The sequence below is a fragment of the Cupressus sempervirens genome, chromosome 2, assembly GCF_028749045.1.
Source record: "Cupressus sempervirens isolate cs-2001-9-10 chromosome 2, ASM2874904v1, whole genome shotgun sequence".
Classification (NCBI taxonomy): domain Eukaryota; kingdom Viridiplantae; phylum Streptophyta; class Pinopsida; order Cupressales; family Cupressaceae; genus Cupressus; species Cupressus sempervirens.
Window position 1 is genome coordinate 249,869,464 of NC_143119.1, and position 14,839 is coordinate 249,884,302.

The window sequence follows — 14,839 nt, forward strand, 5'->3', positions numbered from 1 at the left end:
AATTCATTGAAACATAGCGCATATTCCTTATTTCTTGTATCATATTTCATTATTCCACAAAGTTTTTCTCATGATGAAATCATACAATTACATAGCCTGATAGTTCCTTAAATCAAATTAGCATACATATAGAAAAAATGCACGAAGATGACAGGTTGTGAAAGCAATCATATAGGGCTGCAACGTGGGCAGCCTATATTAATACTTGAAACTTTCCATGTGTATGAGGGCTTGGCACTACTAACAGTTGGCTAAACACACGGAGCACATTCTTTAATTTAGACACTGCTTGACAAACCTCATCAGTAGTACGTTTTTGCTTTTGAAGTGTTGAAGTTGAAAACTTCTGCATAGCAACACCAACATCAAAGCGTAACATGTAATTTGAGGGTGCCAAATGTACTGCTCTTAATAATGTTCTTTTACAATCTTGCCACTGTTCTGATTCATAATGTGACCAAGCTAAATATAATAAAATTTGGGTGTCAGTGCCAAAATAGAATTTCCTCAAACAATTTTGATACATTTTCACTGCAAGCCCAAACTGTCCTTGTGCAAAGTAAACATGTGCTAGATTTACCCACACATCAAGAATCTGAACAAAGATGTTTCCTACTATAGCTTCTTGAACCTGTGTGAAAATTTCCTTTGCAATATCAAAATGACCCCTTTCGGCTAGCACAATGCCTGCCCCATTTGCAGCATAGACATTTCTAGGTCTCTGAGCCAACACTTTACAATACACTTCCCTAGCCTTATCAAGATGTATTCCCTCCACATCTGGATCCTTATTCTCATTGCGTGAAGCTGCAAAATAATTCCAATTTCCAAGAGAAATGTCAGCATAAGCATCCTTACCATCTGATACATTTTGTGCAGTTTTAATTATTTCTTTTTCTTTAAGCCAGTCATCTATTTTCAGTTCCAGGTTGCCAAGCATGCTAATCACATTTACTGAGGTTTTATCCACCTTAAGTGCCTCCCCAATCAATTCTAGGCTTAGTTGGATCTCATTTCAAGCCTGGGCCATGGCTGCAAGTCGTAGATATGCATCCACATAATCAGGAAACTTGAACAATACTAGCCTGTACAAAAGATTTGCTTTTTCAGTGTCATGTAGCTATTCAAACAGCCTGGCAAGATTAAATAGTATGGTATATGAAATATTTTACATATTCAACAATGGATGATCTATATTCCAAGAGATATTTTGTAGTCAAAATAGACGTTTGAAAATTGTTGAAAATCTAGTATAAGTTTATGTTGAAAATGGTTCTAGTCTTTTAAATTGAATTCACCAAATAAATTTATTTGAGAAGATGTTTTGTAGTCAATATAGAAGTTTGAAACATAGAAAATGTTATTTGTTTTTTATTTGTTTCACAGAAAGATTTTGAAGTCAACAAAAGGAAAATCAAGTGATGAAATTTTGTTCCTCTTATGTTCAATGATATAGTTCTATTATCTTTTATTTTTTTATTTTTTTATTGAATATATATCGTAAAATTATTTTAAATAAATCTTAGGTTCAAATTTATTCAATATTTGATTTATTTTTCAAAAATAAGAAATTGTAACCCACTTGAAGATTTTTGTGACATATGACTTCTAAATGATCCATGAGAATTTAACTTATATCTTGAAAATATTTCAGATTGATTTGATTTACATTATTACATATATACATAAATGTTTCTAGAGATATTTAGTTTATTTAAATATGTTGTTGCTTTTGATCTATCTACTGTATAGGTAAAATATTAAAGGTTCACCACACAAAGAGTCTTTTTGATGAAATGATGTATTCACCAAATAAGAAGTATTACCAATGTAGGATGGAATGAATTATTTATTATATCATCCCCAAAATACCTCAATAGGAAACAAGAGGTAGTTGAATCAAGAGCTATCCATTGAGTTCGAAGATATTTTTAGAAAATAAAAATGTATTTTTGGAGAATGGTTAACACTATAAAAGACAAGTTATCTAAATAGATTATTGAATTTTTTGTTAGAAAATATCAACTAGGATAAGATTATAAATCAAGGATAACAACATAATTTGGGATCCTATTTCCAAGATAAAATAGGCTACAAAGAAAGAAAAGTGGTTCACTCATAATATTCTAAAATGCTAATTTGGGTATAAATTGTGTCTTGTCTTTATGGGCTTCATTTGGCTGGTCATTAGCTGAAAAACTAGGAACATATAAAGATCAATTAAATATGGATAATCATTTATGGTTTTTGTATGAACACATTTAGACTATTTTAAATTAAATATATTGATTTTCCTTTGCATTGAGTTGCTATAATAATTTTGTTTGCTTCAAATCCATATAGTAGATTAAATAAAATGTCTCATTATTTCTATATTCACAACTACTTATAGGTGAAAAAAGAACATTCAAGCATTCAAGGACTATTGTGATATTTTTTATGCAAGCTCACACTATTGAATAGACTTTCAAACAACCAGAATGCTTCATCCCATGTATGAAAGTTTTCATTTATAAAATAGTTATTCTGTGGTATATGAAATATTTTATATATTCAACAATGAATGATCTATCGTTCTCTTGTAACATTTAGGAAATAGTTTGAATACATGACTTTCTATAATATTTTGTTACTTGTATGCACATTTATGGGGAGCCAAATGACAAAGATGAGCTTAAAATATTTGAATACATTCCTTTTCATACGAGTGATTATGAACATATGTCAAGATAGATTGAAATATACATATGTATTTTTATCGCACACTTATGTAGTGCACACATTTAGATATGTGTAGTTACTTTTAAACATGTTAATCTAGTGTAACTTATAAAATGTCTAATATAAGTCTAGGTTGAAAAAGGTTATAATTTTTTAATGGAATTTGTCAAATAAAGTTATCTCAGTAGATGTTTTTTAGTCAACATAAAAGTTTGAAACATAGACAATGTTAGTTATTATTTTATTTGCTTCATAGAAAGATCATGAAGTCAACAAAAGGAAAATTAGGTGATAAAATTTTGTTCCTAGGTAGGGCCACAATAATGGTTCCCACTTTCCATAATGAAGAAATCAGATGGAAAGTGGGGAAGCTAAATTTTAGGGGCTTCAAATGAAGCCAAATATTTGAATGAAGGTCCCAAGGGGCTTCACTCGAAGCCTCCATGCCGATATTGGTGTGGGGGCTTTGAATGAATCTTAGGGCTTCATTCGAATTTGACATGCAGACCTTGTTCATACTCCTAATAATCGATCGAAAAAGCTTTTAAATCCAACATTTTTTATTTTTTGTCCCATGGTTTCATGTATGAGTTGGTGGACTAGGGCACTAAGAGGGAAGTCAGTAACATCATACCTTGCATCAGCATCTCCGTCTATGATGCAGGAGCACCTATTCATTGGATTTCTCATGGATAAATTCATATTTTAAATTATATTTAAATAGTATTTAAAAAGAAACTCAATTTAAATAGTGTTGTCACTTTATCCCATGACAACTAAAGTGAAACACCTTCTTCTTCTAGTCGATGGAAGAATTCCATATCCTTTAAACACACAGGAAAAACTTCAGAATTGATACTGGGGCTTTTATTGATGAATTCAACCCAAACGCCATTTCCTAATGCCTCCATGAAAGTTTGTTGAGCCAACTCTAGTTCATCACGCTCAAAATGAAGAACCCCAATATTGTTTAACAATTCAACGAGTACATCTTCTTTGCTCTTCTTTAGAAGAGACTTTGCTATGTTAAGAGAATCTAAGGCTGCACTGGGGTATGATGATATCAATAACTCACCTATCTTAATAAAGGAATGAGAATCATATGGATCTATGCGAGTTGCCTTTCTTAGAATTTCCAAAGCCTTCTCTCGCTGCCCTTGTTGAGCATATATATGGTCTACAGCTTTCAAGCTCTCACAGTTCTCAGGGTGAACCTCTAGAACCTTTTCAAAATTTGAGAGAGAACTCTTAATATCTCCCAATTTCATTTAACCTGTCCCAACCCAAAGTATGGCAACACAAAATCCTATGGCTTCTGGCTTTCCTTGACTAATGCCATGTAGTAGCGGCCAGAAATTTCATAAACACCTTTGCTATGATAAGATCATGCAAGATTATAATATGAATGAGATTTCATGAGAGGGTGGTCTGTCGAAACAAGAGCTATCTCAGTCAACTATTCATTTGGATCTCCACATTGCTAATCACTTGGATCAATGCTTTTCTTTTTCTTCACAAAATAGGTTTGGTCCTAGAGTTCAGCAAGTCAAGAAAGTGAACCATTTAGGTTAGTGTCTCCCCTCCCAAATGATTTCCTTAAAATCAATATAGATGGGTTTTCAAGGAGTAATCCACATCCAATAGGAATGGGTGGTACTAGTAGTGGAACTTTAAGCCCTGTTTAGTTTTTCTTTTATACTTCCTTAAGTACTCATTCTAAAAATTAGATGGAAGATTGGGCTATTCTCTATACTCTTGAGAAAGCCTATGTATCGGTCTGGAAAATTATTTTTGCAAGATGGACTATGATTCTTATCACCCTTCTGAATAGTGGAAATTTTCTAGATTGCTCTTGGAGGCTAGCCTTGGTGGCTGTGCTGATGTACAATTTAATATGTTTGAGAATGAATATGAACCTTTTTTTTAATATGATTCTAGATGTTAAGTAGTTAGCTATAGATGCACCCTTATGTGTGATCTTTTTTCTTAAATCAATATAAAAAGGTGTGGCCCCCCAGGCCACAATTTACGTGGAAATGAAAAAATGTAAAATAAACATAGATATGAGATAAGAAAAATAATAAACAATGGAATAATAACAAAAGCAATAGCCATTGCTAAAGTCTACCCTTCTCATACTTTGTCACTTGCATAAGCTCAAAAGAAGAGATTCTATAAGCCCTAGAAATGACATAGCTATTCATAAAACTTTTCAATGTGGAAATCGTTTCTCATCATGCATCTGAAAAATAAGTCTCAACGTAGATTTTTCTTAAAATCACAGTCAATGAATTTAAGGCTATAAGAACAAACCTTCCTACCAAATATGACACTTTGGGTTTTAATGTTGAAACTAAAAAGCATCAACCTACATTGGACAAAGCAATTTAAACAAATTGAAATGGAGTACCCAAATTGGGAATTGCTAAATGTCCTAATCAACTAGTTTTTACACTCTATAGTAATGACCTAGTATTTATACCAATTATGCTAATTTTTGTGGAACATGTATCATAAATATTGGCTCAAATCCTTAGCCTACCATATGGGCCCAGAACCTGTCCAGTTTGCAAGTACTAACTAGAATTCAAAACCAATATCTTGATGTATTTGATAGATCATTGTCAATTGTCTGATTTCTCTTTATTATCATTTCTTGAAGGATTGATGGGTGGATGCTTAACCAATTGATGTCTTAATTATAAATATTTAAATGATTGGATGCTAGAATGGTTAATACTCGAATAGTTTATATTTTCTTATATAAGTGATTGATTGTTTGCTTGATGGTCTGATTGTTTGGTTATTTTGATATTTGATTCCCAATCGGTGATAGGTGGACAATTGAATGGTTTACTTTGATGGATTCAGGATTGATGATTTAACAAATGTTGATAGTGATGATTGAGTGAATGCTGATTTGATATATTGGTGTGTAATGATTTCATAAATTGATTCTTGAATGGATTTCTAATTTTGTATCTAGTTGAATGAAATGACATTTGATGGTGAATTTCTATTGATCTTCCCTTTATATTTTATTTATAAAAGAATTTCCACCCTTCAAAAGGAATTGAGTCACCACCCTTCATTGCTACCTCACGGAATAATAATTTATTTCCAAATGATTGTTTGCTTCCTTCATGTTCTCTTCTCATAGAATGGTCTCTCCTTTATATCTTAATCCTTCAATACTCATAACTCTTTATTGCATTCATTTTGATCATTCATTAAACTTAATTAAATTATAATTATATTACATGTTATTTTAATTTTTTATATTTTTACTTTTTATTTTTATTATTGAATGTCATGTCAAAAAGGGGACATTATAGTGAGATGCATTACAACATAGCAAAATAACAAGAACATTATTGAAACAAACTGATACAACATTTAGATTATAAAATCAGACTGCTGCAACAACACAAATTAACCTAACAGAAAGCATAGAATACCATTCCCACAATGACCAAACATTTACCCACTGAACTACACCTCTTCTAAATAATGTAAGATGCTGATAACACGTTGATACTGCCATCACACGTCAAATTAGACTGATACACACTAAAAGCCACCCCAATCAATTGTAGCTAACATCTGCATGCACACTTATAATTGATGTCAATCAAACTATTGAAGGTCTAGAATAGGGCATAGTGGCTACTGATACAGTAGGTACAAACTCGTAGAAAGCTCACCAGATTCGCCAAAGTCTACATAACTAAGACTTAGCATCAAAGGTTCTCCCTAGGCACCTCGAAACCACCAAATATTGGCCCCAAAATAGGAGCCCTTCATCTTCAAGCTCTCACATACTTGCTCCACTTGGTACAACACCCCATAAAGGTCATCTATTCACTTTCAACTTGGATAGCCTACAATATGGTCTTTGCATACAATTCATTTTTTGTCGTTTCATTATATGGTTTGAACAAGTGTGGAAAAAAATGAGATTTTTATTATGAATTTTTTGTTCACCAATCTATGTGAAACTAATTAGCAAGGTCACTTTCCTAATACTTTATGAATTGGATGCTATTTGCAAGGTCAGTTTCCTAATACTCACTATAGTACTTGCTATTCAATTGAGATAGACATGGCTCATTAGTTTGTTTATATTCTCTTTGGATTTTGTTAAAGAAGACAACTGAATGCTATATGATGAACTAAAAGTTCTGTGATGTCAATAGGCTTGTGCATCTCTTGAGCCAAATTACTAGCCCTAGTGATATTTTTTGTTGTTCAAAAGCGGCACCATACTAGACTATTTGCAAACAACCATGCAGATAGGCATTATATAGATAGCCTTCGGAACATCTTGCCAAGTCTTCAGTACATAATAAAGCAACTAAATTTCATAAATTGTTTTTTTGATAGTTGATTTGTTTAAATATTGCCCATCAAAAATTAATTAGTACATCACATCTTTTTTTTGCATAGGAGCTTGCAGTTCTGAAGAATCTGATAGCGAAGAATTTGAAGAAGATATTGTAGCAAAGGTATATTTGGTGTTCTTTTTAAAGTGAAAATGTGATTGTAAATTTTGTATATTGTCATATTTCACTTGCAAAAAGGTCAAATTTTAAATAGAGGTGAAGTTGTATGGATTTAAGTTTCTTCTTCATTATTTATAATGCTCTTGATTCCTCCTTTGTAGCTATAAAAATACTTATTTATTTTCACCTTTCCAGATACCCTTTACTAGGTTCTTCAAGATTCCAAAATATCTTGGCGTGACCCCACTCCAACATGTCCTAACTCCTACTTGGTTCAGAGACCTAACTCCTTTTTATATGTGTCTTCCTCTTACTACTCCATTTGTAGGTTGCAAACAAATCATCCTTCTTCCACCAATGAGTCATTCCATTCAAGAAAGGCCATGTCTGACGATATCAACGCACAAAAAAATAGGGAGACAATTGCTAGACTATGGTCTAACTTAAAAAGAAAAGGTGATTGAAAATTTTATTGTCCTTGCAAAATGTGTAAGGGCTTAAAGACTCGAAGATATCTAATAACAACAGCTGAGCAACATTGAAGGCAACATGGTCACATTGAAGGGGGAAATGAGTATCGCCCATTGGTATGTATTTTAATAGTTTATAAATTACATAAGACATGATTTGATGATGACATCATGGTCATGGTTAATATAAGGTCATAATTTTCATATAGATCAACATCCCTAAGTTTCATGTTATGGACCATGACAATTCAGAGAGTGTGGATTTCCAAATGAGGGAACATGGAGGTGTGAATATTGAAGTAGAAAGTAATGATACCATGGAAGAAGATTACGATGATGAAGATCATGATGATCAAAATGATCACGATGACCAAGATGATAATGATGATGATGATGATGGTGATGATGATGTAGAGTTTGATGTACCTTTACTTGAGGAGGCACACCAGTCCCTATATGAAGGCTCTCAAAAAACTCTTCTTGCTGTTGTATTGCTATTGGTGAACTTGAAGGTTATGAATGGTTTATCCAATGTAGCAATGACATGTATGTTAAGGTATGCCATCTTCTTTAATTATTTTACTCGTAGTTCCTTTACAATTAACATTGGGTTCATGTAACAATTAATATTCTTTAAATTAAGAAATTATATTTTTGGTCGTAGGTTGATAGGTGAGTGTTTGTTACCACCATCAAACATTCTACCTCACTTGAACCGAGAATTATCTACCATCATGAAAGATATTGTAATGGAGTATCAAACAATAGATGCATGTCCGAACGATCATATTATCTATCATAAATAGCATGAATTTGCAAGACAATGCCCTACTTGTCATGTCAGTAGATATCAATTAGATCGATTAACAAAAAAGGTTCCTCGTAAGGTTCTTTAGCATATTCCCATTATTCCACGTCTGCAATGATTATTCAAGTGCAATAGCTTGGCACAATTTATGGATTACCATGCATGCAATAGAAGTCAAGATGACATTATGCGAATGCCTGTAGATGGTTTGACATTTAAGGAAATAGAGGAAAAATGGCCACACTTTAAAGAAGAACCTCATAATCTCAAGCTTTCATTGGCAGTAGACGGTGTCAATCCTTATGGAGAGATGAGATCTAGTTACTCAGTGTGGCCTGTTTTTGTTATCAACAATAACATACCTCCTTGGTTTTCCATAAAGAGAGAGCACATAATGTTGACACTGATTGTTCCAGGTATTTTTTGATTTAGTGGTCATCTAAATTAATTTATTATTACTAATCCATCAAATGGTCAAAATAATTATGTAATTTTTTTGCTCATTCAACTAGGTAAGTACCAAGTCAAAGATATCAATGTATATATTGAACCCCTTATCGATGAGTTGGTGGTGTTATGGAATGGGGTTACTATGTATGACATTTGTAGACCAATATGACAAAGACAATTTCAATTTCATGCAATGCTTGTATGGACAATACACGATGCCCCTGGGCTAACACATTTTTGTGGTATGTTCTCTTCTTGACACCTCTTTTTTGGTATGTCAAAGTTAAGACATTTAATCCAATTATACACAATCTTGTAGGTCTTTAGACAAAGGGTAAATTTGCATGTCCAGTTTGTGGTCCAAAGACGAAATCTCATCATTCAAAAAGTTTAAGAAAGCAGGTGTTTGATGAGAATAAACACTTTCTACACAAAAATCATAAGTACCGAATTACCCAAAAATATCTTTTCAATGGTCTAGAAGAGACTACGTCAAAGCCACAGAGAATGACACCTCGCCTATGGAAGTTGGCATACAATAAAATAAATCATCGAGGTAATGTCATTCCATTTGATGCTTTTTGTTTCAAATTTATATTTAGATATTGTGTTTTGTTTACTGATGATGTGATTGATGGTTGTGAAGGTTGTCAAGACATCAATGTCCAACTTCCAAAAGGACTAAAAATTTATCCTACACAATTTACTAGGTTTTTGTACTACGAGAAATTCCCAATTGTGCATTTGTTTGATCCTATGCATATTGGAAAGAATGTAGCAAAGACATTATGGAAAATCTTGGATGGAAGGCGTGACAAAGATCAAATTGTCAAAACTTGTAGTGACATTGAAGAATCCAACCATTCAATGAAAAATGGTATTCGACCAAATAAAAATGGAGACTGGATTGATACAAGTGCCCTTAGTTGGTTATTGTCAGAGCATCAGAGCAATGCTATAAAAGAAGTCATAAAAAAAATATGATTTCCCACAGGATTTTCTTTGAACATAAACAATGTCATATCAAATAAAAGTGAATTTGGGCTAGGGTTGAAAACACATGATTGGGATACATTTACTAAGGTAATTCATGTTATTTTGTATTCACTATATATTTATATACTACATGTAGTTTCAATTGCATTCTTTTATAAAATATTGACAAGATCATTTTACAAATATTGCAGTACATTCTACCTCTATCTCTCCCACACCACTTTGCCAATAATGTCAAATAGGTTATATATGATGTTGGAAGATATATGAGGTGGTTGTCATCTTAAAAAATCAATAAAGAAGATATAAAATATTGGAAGAGAAAAATTCCTCTTTTGATGTGTGAAATGCAAAAGTGTCTACCTCCAAGTTTTTTCAATGCATGAGAACACTACCTCATACATCAAGTTGAGGAGATTGAATTGTGTGGACCTGTACCAACTAGGTCAATGTGGATGGTTGAGAGGCACTTGAAATTTTTGAAATGCTTGGTTCGACAGAGAACACATCCTGAGGGTTCTATGGTGGAGGGATATATGGTATACCAGACCATGGTGTACATTATTGAATATCTTCCTAAGTTTGCCGCAAACATCCATGTAGATCGTATTTGGGATCCCAACTCAATTAACAAATTCAAAGAGGAGTACTCAATGGGAAAAGGTAGATCGAGGAAAGTGAGAGGTAAATCTAAGATGTTATTGTAGTTAATTAATTCATATAAATCTTCAATATAAGTTATTTTTAATTGGTGTATTTTTTTGAAATAGGTGGTTGAGAGTGGGATGTAATACATTTGTATATTGCGAACAATCTTGATTGGATGACGGAATGGATTGAACGATGTCAAAAAAATGGTTGCTCATTAACATGGGAAGGTGTTGCTTCATTGGTTACAAAAGCTCATCATAATGGAGATTCCAATGTTATGCTGATGGTAGTTGATCTAGTAAAGGGTTTAAGAGGTGGAGAGGTACGTAGAAATTTATTAATGATCATAACTCGACGTATGTTTTGTATCAACTCATGATGCGAATAATTTACACACACTTCAAAAATTGCAGGTCAAGCACCACAAAGCTATGTACTATCATGGCCACAAATTCTACATAAAAAGGTTGGATGACACAAAGAAAACTTGTGATTCTGGGATAACTGCAATTTTTGAGGTCACCAATATATCATCTAGAAACAACATACATCCTCAACAATCTCAAAATCAATACTATGGCATCTTGGATGATATAATTGAGTGTGAATTTAACATCTTCAAGTAGTTCTATTCATCGTCAAATGGTATAGGTTACAACTAAATCAAAATGATCTAGATAGAACAGTTATTCAACATGATAATGGATCTACAATGATCAATACAAGGTCATTTGAGCCAGTTGGAGATGAGCCCTATGTTCTTCCAAGCCAATGTGAGCAAGTGGTTTACTTAGAGGTTCCAAATAAATAGGGTTGGTCATTTGTTGTTAGACATGATCCAAGAGGAAGGCCGATAAAATATAATGTTATGGAAGAAGAAGATATTGAAGATGATGGAGAAGCAGATGATGAAGATCAAGATAATGGTGATGATGATGATGGTGATGGTGATGATGATGATGATGATGGTGATGATGATGATGATGGTGATGGCGATGATGGCGATGATGATGGTGATGATGATGGAGATGATGATGGTGATGATGGCGATGATGATGATGATGATGAAGAAGAAGAAGATAATCAATGACTACAAACCTCGTCACCCCTTCTGTTGATGATCTTGCATTCCATATATAAGGTAAATTTGTTCATGTTTACGATGTTGCATATTGTTCATGTCATCTTCTAAGTTATTTGTAGCATACACGTATCATGTAATTTTTAGCGAACTTAAGATAAATGATTAACATATGCAAGAAATTTGATTACATATTTATTGTGTTCATTTCTAATGATTAAAACATATGTTATTTATAGTTACCAATATTTATGTTGTGTCTGATTATGACCCTTTTTTCAAATAGTCAATTGACTACAGGTACATCGTCACCCCTTTTGTTGATGATCTTACATTCCATATATAAGGGAAATTTGTTCATGTTTGCGATATTGCCTATTGTTCATGTTGTCTTCTAAGTTATTTGTAGCAAACTTGTATCATGTAATTTTTAGCTAACTTAAGGTAAATGATTAACATATTCAGGAAATTTGATTACATATTTATTGTGTTCATTTCTAATGATTACAACATATGTTATTTATAATTACCAATGTTTATATTGTGTATGATTGTCACCCTTTTTGCAAACAGTCAATTGACTACAAGAGATTTGACCCGTTTGGTGTGGATTGTGCACAATGACATGGAACAGCAGGTATAAGTCAATAAATAGACATAATTTTCTTATATTCTTCTTATTTATCATTGAGCATGTATGTTATAACTAGACATATTATATAATCATATAATGTATATATAGACAAAGAAGGTCCGTATAGAAATATAATTGTATAATCACTTTCAACTTACTACATTTTATATATGTCACTTTCACTTTCCATTTGATGGATTGCAGGACCCACCAAATAGGTACTTGTCAGATCTATCTACATCAAATGAGGGAAATGAGGAAATGGTAGATGAAAGCTCTACATGTAGTATGGCTAAAAGAGGGAGATCAACTAGAGGTCAAAAGAATAGAAAAAAATTTGATAAATGCATGCAATTTTTCCTTGCTAATGGGGGGTCATGTTCTTATGATGATGAGACCAAAGGCAACATCAAGGTGCCCTTTCGATACTCACACATTGAGAAAGAATGGATACGCAATGAGCTACCTCCAATTAACACAGATTTTTGTGTTAATGACAAGATATATCACATTGCTCCATCCTCATTACATGGTTTGGGCCTATTTTCCATGGATGGGATAAATGTATGTTACAAAAAAGTTGTCAAATTGTTCAAGTATGTCGGTCCATGTTACAATTACAATGATTGGATGTGGATTGTTCGATATAAAAAAAGTATACGTAGGTATGGGTTATCAGCTAATTATATACAACGGAAAGAAAATGATCAAAGTAAAAGATTTTCTATGTACATTGATGGGAGACCAAAAGCAATAGGTAATATTGTAGGTTTTATAAATAGTACGTGACCTTCTTCAACTCGTAAGCAACCCAATTGCATATTTGAGGCACGTGAGGGGAATGAATTTTTTGTTTGTGCAATAAAATCAATAAGTGCAGGGGAAGAACTACTAATTGATTACCATTTAAATCACATAGATACAAACAAAGTTACTATCATGAGGGCTGTAAGTACTATTTACCATTTTGTTAATAAGTTTTTTTTTGTTGTCTATTGCTTTTAGTTAGCTAAAAAATTTATGTTTAATCTTTGTGACAGGATGATATGGATCCGATAGATGATAGAGGTCACCAGGATGCTACTCCCATCCCTTCTTCAGCGAGGGTAAACCTTTTTGAAATTGTACAAATTAGATAGTTGAAAAATGTTATATTATTACATTATTTTATTTATGGTTTTTGAGTTTTTACGATAGTTTTACTGATATTCCTCTCACAATTTGATGTTCAGGATAAGGGTAAAGTAGCAGTAGTAAGCATCAAGCCACTAGCTATGCATTCTGATAAGGATATTGCTGATACTCCCAATTTCATAAAAATGTTGAAGAAAAAAATTAGAAAAATTAATATAGAAGCAATGAAAATTTTGGATGAGGCAAATATGGAACCCGGGGAGATGATGAAGAAGCTATCAGATTTGAAAGCACAAGCTCAACATTATGAAGTAAGCTCCAATGAATATTTAGTTATAACAAAAGTTCAATAAAGATTTATATTTTATAATATTTTATGTTGTGAAGTAAAATATGTAATATGTGCAAAAATACTTTATTGATGCAATTTTTTTAAAGAGTTGTAAGAAACTTTAACTACTAAATTCTTGTTATACAAGAATTTTTGGCAATTGATCCACAACCTGGTCAAGGACAACGCGGTGAGGCCGGTAGTAGTAGAGCTCCAGCTGCCACTGGTAAAATAATCTTTTAGTTGACAAGTTAGAAGGAATTTTTTATTTCGAACATTCAAAACTTCTTAACTCTTACTTTTATTATTTCAGAATGTCTTTGCTAACAATGTATTGTTCAAGTCATCTAGTACAGGAGACTCCTACGAGGTTGACGAACGCCCATACGAGTGTTAGTGTAGCTTTTTATTTTTTCTATTTTGCTAGGTTTTTCCTACACTTTTAATAATCTCGCTTAGGTTAATAAAGCATGTCTTATTAGGTGAATGGTTATGAGGTGTCATCTTCCTACATGTGAGCATCCATTAGCTATCTTGGGAAGATACTTTGCTATCTTTAGTCCGATAGATGCTTGCTCCTCATTGGTTGGTGTTGCCACCTCCTCCCTCTTCCTAGCCTATATAAGCATGCTACCTGGCTTGTATTTGCATCTCTTGTTTTTGCATCCTCTTAATGCTATTTTGCTTCCAGCATTTGCATTACTCTCTTGGAGACTAACTCTATGATGCTATTTTGATTTTGTATCATTTGCATTCATAGTTTAGATATTTACTCTTTGCACTAGTTTTCTGGGTTATTAATCTTTTCAGATTCTAACATGGTATCAGAGCTTTTCTATGTGCAAGAGTAGATTTTAGTTTCCTTATTTGAGAGATTCGAGGGGGGGGGGGGCAAATAAACTTTATTTTAGTTTTTTGAAAAACAAAGTATGCTCTTCTCTTGCATCTTTGGACGATCTTGAGAATCAGAAAAGTTTTGACAAAAACAGTTTTTCTCTGGGGTTTCAATCTCAAATCTGACAACCAACTTGCATATTTGGAGTTTTCAATCAATTTTGCAG

At 32.9% G+C, this 14,839-nt stretch overlaps 1 pseudogene; it reads right to left on the reverse strand.

Annotated features, from left to right (window-relative positions):
• The window catches only part of LOC149571995 (protein CTR9 homolog), a 175,722-nt pseudogene that overhangs the window by 155,069 nt on the left and 5,814 nt on the right, over positions 1 to 14,839 (reverse strand).